This window comes from Tupaia chinensis, unplaced genomic scaffold, assembly GCF_000334495.1.
Source record: "Tupaia chinensis unplaced genomic scaffold, TupChi_1.0 Scaffold144326_1, whole genome shotgun sequence".
Classification (NCBI taxonomy): domain Eukaryota; kingdom Metazoa; phylum Chordata; class Mammalia; order Scandentia; family Tupaiidae; genus Tupaia; species Tupaia belangeri.
In genome coordinates, this window is record NW_006204184.1 from 369711 (window position 1) to 374958 (window position 5248).

The following is a 5248-nucleotide window of genomic DNA, read 5'->3' on the forward strand; positions in this document are numbered from 1 at the left end:
TCCTTATGGCTCCTCTACCCTGGAACCACCTCCTAGACCCCGGAGACCCGGCCTTACGGCACTTAGTGTAATTCCCACAGCTTACGTGTGTGCCTGAGACAGACACAGAGGGAAAGTGAGGAGTCACACCCCCACACCCCCGGGAATGGCAATGGCCACGCCATGATCACTCTGCGCTCTCCAGCCGTCATGTGGGAGCCCACCTTAAGCACATCACTGATGGCCCTCAAATCAGCCTTTTACAGTGCAGTGGGTACTAGTACATCCCCTCACAAAGCTGTGCAGCCATTATCATGCTCTTATTTTTAAAGATGTATTTCCTTATTTAATTCCATTAGTCATTATTATTTTCAGTTTGAACAGACAGGGACAGAGAGAGGAAGGGAAAGGGAGAAAGCACGTCCCCAGGCCATGTGGGAATCCATCACCTTTAACTGCCAAGCCACCTGCCGGCCCCATGCTGCTACCACTCTTGAATCCCAGAGCATTTCTATCACCTTAAATGGAACCCTAGGGCTGGCTGAGTCCTGTGTGGCTGATTGCGTGCTTCGAGTCCCGGACCCAGTGGGTTGAAAATCATGCTGGGTGCGTGCCCGTGTGCCCAAAATCCTGAGAGGAGGATGGATTGAGGCGTGTCCACCCCCCTGGAGTGGTTTCTTACTTTCACTCTCTCTCTCCCCGTCTCTGGCAAGCACATGAGCCCTTTGGCAAAAACTAGAAGAGCAAGCAAGTCTTTCCCCATTATGGGGCGGCCCCGTCCTCATGGTCCCTCTCAGCCTGCAGCACCCGCCCCTCTACCTTGTCCTTTCGCACAGTTGACAGGAGCGGGAATTACAGTGTATAACCTTTGTGTCTGACTCCTGCTGCTTAGCACCTTTCCAAGGGTCATCCATGGTGTAGCGTGTGTCACTGCTAATTTCGTTTTGCCATACAAACTTGCATTGTGTAATTACCACACAACATGCATCCGTTAGCCCGTCTGGGCGGTTGGGTGGCTTCCGCCGCCGGCTGCGGGAAACATCAGTGTAGGGTGTCAGTCCTGATCCCTGCTACTTTCAGGTCTTCTGGGAATAGCTGGGTCCAATGGCAATCCTCTGTTTAATCTTTTGTGGAACCAGCAAATTCTCCCCTGCTCCCCACCGTGCACCAGCCAGGAACACCCACATCCTGGCCAGCATCTCTAGGTTCCCAGTTTTTTAGTATGGCTACCCTACTGGGTGCGAAGTGCTTTCAGTTTGCATTTCCTGGCAGCACAGTGCAGGCAAGCGCCCTGCCCTTTCATGTGCTTATTGGCCGTGGCATACCTGCTTTGTTGAGGGTTGCCTGTCCTTAGGCCAGTACCTCTACCACTACCACTACCACTACCACGTGCAGCTGAACCGGGATTGGAAACCGGGAGGCGGGAGTCCTCCGCTTCCATACTTCTTTCTCTCGCTCTTTTACTTGTTTCTCTAAATGTATTTATTATTTTCATAGTTGACCACAGAGAGAGAGAGGGAGAATGAGGAAGCAAGCTGCCAGGTTGCAGTCAGCCGTGTGGGAGTCTAGTGCCTCCTGCGGACTCTGTACTTCTTCAAGGTGCTTCAGTCTCTTCTGGGTCCCCTGGGTCTCCTTGTGAATTTTACTCCAGAGCTCACGGTGGCTTTGTCGAGCAGTTTGTGGAGTATGACCATGGGCCTTCTTTCCATTTGTTAAATCGCTCCTGAGCGGGGGCGTGCAGTCTTGATGTCGTGTTAAAGCCCAGTGGCCCAGTGGCCTGACCTGCGGAAGCTGCTGGTAGCTCTGAGAGTCTTGTAGGGGGTTTTTTCGCGGCTTTGGGGAGAAGAGAGTCTGACTCCCCCCAAATGTGGATGCTGTTTGCCTTTTCTTGCCAGTTGGCCCTGGCTAGGACCCTGCCCCCAGCATGCTGGGGAGTTGTGGGAGTGGGCCTCCTCACCTCGTCCTGAGCTGGGAGAGCCAAAGCTTCCGGTCTCAGCAGGGAGAGTGAAATTGGCAGTGGGCTTTTCATGGATGCCCTTGATGGTGGAGGGATCTCCCTTCTATTCCCAGTTTTAGTGTTTTGTCCTGAAGGGCTGTGGGATTTCGCTCAACACTTCCCTGTAGCTACTGAGGTGATCAGGAGGCCGGTTTAGGGCGTTAAGACCTAGAAAAAGGAAAAAGAGGAGGGCACAAAGGTAAGAGGGGCATGCACCTACTGCCCACCACATTCTGTGCCTTTTCTGCCTGTGCAGCCAGTCCTCCTAGCCACGGGCGCCCCTGCAGCCCACAGGAGGTGGAAGCTCAGTAACAGCCCTGCGAGGGAGCAGCAGGCAGCGGGGGAGGACCACCCCCAGGGAGGCCAGACACCTCCAGCCCCTCAGCACCTTCCTTCTTGCTGAGCCACCACCTGGTGGGGGTAGGGACGTGCAGCACAGCAGCGCACAGGCTGTAGGATTAGCAGCTGTGGGGGAGGGCCCCCCCTTCTGCAGAGCCCTCAACCTTCCTGTAGCCTTTGTGGGCTGTGGGCTTGTCGGGCCGGTTGTTCTGGATTGGATGAACAGAGCAAAGAGCATCCTGGACAGGGTCACCTTGCTTTGCCTTGTTGTCCCAAGTTCGTAAAATGCCCCAATGCCCCTTCCTTTCTTACCACAGTCCCGAGGACTGTGACCCATCGGAATGAAATCCTGTAGTCACAGCACATCAGTGGTTGTGGCTGCAGGGACTGACGGAAGGGGCAGGAGGACACTTTGAGGGTGACAGGAGTGGCCACTCTCCTCATGCTGGTGAGGATTCAGGTATGCGTGCAGTTCCGCCACAGTGACCCGAGCCTGGCCCAGCTCCCGTGCACACCTGCTCAGCTCTGGGCTCAGGAGCCTCTTGGGTTCGCAGGCTGCTTTCCTTCCTTCTTCCTGCCAGCCAGGGCAGCACAGGTGAGCGGTGTGACCAGGGGCACTCACTCAGTGCCTCCGCGCCTCAGTCTGTTCGCCGGAGTGAGTGGAGCACTTGCTGCTAGGCTTGTTTTGGTGAGGATGGCAGGACCCAACACCCCCTCCCCACACACACACTGGGGCTGCTCCCAGGCCAGCCTGCTAGTTATTTAGGGGTGATGCCCAGTGGCAGAAGAATGTCCATTGTTACTTTTTTCTACTACTAATGGGAGAGAAAGACACAGGACAAGGACCCTGAGGTGTGCAGGAGGGAGTGTAACCAGCAATGGGGCCAGAGCCAGACAGGGGCAAAGCCCAGGAGGCGGGAGGGCTGGAGGGCCAGGTGCTGGCCTTGTCTCTTGGGCCTCCTTGGAGCCTGGGGTAGAAGTACTGCCTGAAGCAGGGGGAAGATGTTTTCAGGAGCTGCGAAAGTGGGGTTGCGGGACCACCACATGGTGAAATAGTTGTGTCACTGAACTCCCACATCCATCGTCAACTGTGGTTTGAGTCCTGGACCCAGCAGCTTAAACTCAAGCCGGGCGTGTGTTTGTGTGCCCAAAATCCCGAGAGGAGAATGGAGAAGGGATTGCGGCATGTCCCCACCCTGAGGGTGATTTCTCGCTTTCTGTCTCTCTGACTCTCTCTGTCTCTCTGGAGAGTGCACACGCCCTATAGCAAAAATCTCTTAAGAAAAAAAAAAATTCCAGGGCTCATTGCCTAAGTGGGGCTTCAAAGGACATAACCTGGGACCAGCAGATGGCATAATGGTTGTGTTGCTGGACTCCCATGTACTTCAAGTCCCAGACCTGTGGGCTTAAAACCCACGCCAGGTGTGTGTGCATGTGTGTGCCCAAAATCCTGAGAGGAGACTGGGGAAGAAGGGATCTTCCTGTCTCTCTGGCGAGTGCTTGCTCCCTACAACGAAAATCTTTAAGAAAAAGGGGGTGGCATAACCTGTTCTTCCATAGCATGTGCAGCTAACTGGCCCTCCTTTCCCACTGCCCACACCCCTGCCAATGGACATGCCACTCCTGTGTCCCCCTTTGCCCCTACCCAGCTACTACCTCTGTCTCTTCTGCCCCCGTGGTCAGAAAGGGTGGACACAGGAGGCGGGGGTGGGCTGGCTGTCTGGGTGCTAGAACTCTGAGCAACTCGTGAAGGCACTCTGTAGCCAGTGCATGAATCTATCCAGGTCATCACTGCATAAAACCACTGGGCATGAAGGGTTGTTGTGGGGACTGGATATTCACCGCAAATTGCTTCGTGAGTCAAGAAGGGAAACACAGTTTGCAATGGAGGGGTCTTCTGCCACCATCTTTTTTTTCTTTTGGAGAAGTTTTCGCATTAGGGCTCATGCGCTCGCCAGACAGAGAGAGACAGAGAGACAGAAAGCGAGAAATCACCCCCCAGGGATGATGGCCACACTGCAATCCCTTCTCCTCCATTCTCCTCCGGGGATCTTGGGCACGCACGCACACGCGGCCGGCGTGAGTTTAAGCCACTGGGTCCGGACTCAAACTGCCGTCGACTATGTGGGAGTCCAGTGACATAGCCTTTACACTAGCTGCTGGTCCCCCACCGTCTTGAACTTGTGATTAAACCGAGTATCCCCAGTGGGTGGCTTGGCCAAACACAGGGAGGCTACGGCATCACCTGGGAAACCCTTACCCTGAATGTCACTGCCATGAAGGGATCTGGCAAATCCAGGCTCTGTGCCATTCTGCAAGGACTCTTCCAAGAGGTCAGTGTCATGAAAGTGAAAAAATGCGCTCACACTGTCCTGGGTTAGGGGAGACTGGAGAGGGACAACTGAGTAATAAGTGAATTTAAAAAGAAAGTGGTAGACTGCAGCAGTGCTCCGTTCCCAGACGACCGGACCCAGTGGCTTCCTGTCTGCCAAGACTTCTGCAGATGTGCGTGTATGTGGCAGAGGGTGGGAGGCAGGAGCCTTGGGGTGTGTGCTGGGGCAGCTCTGGGTGCAGGCCGCGCTGTCGCACCATTCTTGTGGGTGAGCACTGCAAAAACCCAGTACTGGGGACTCCTGCTTGTGGGTGACGTGAAAAACTAGTGCAGAGAGCTGTAGCTTGCCTTCTCCTTTCTCCCCCTGCCTGGCCAGGGCCTCTTCACCCCTTCCCAGCTCCTAACTGCCCCGGGAGGGCGAGGGTCATTTACGGTTTCCATTCTTCCTCTGCCTCAGTGGCCTGATCTGAAGAGTGGGGTGAGAGTCCAAACGTGGCAGCCCTGGAGGCCCCAAGACAGGTAGCTCAGCAGCTAGCCCTCAGCTAGTCTCCCCAGGCAGAGGGAGGGGCAGGCGCCCAGGCACGGGCTCTTAGCCTCCCCTG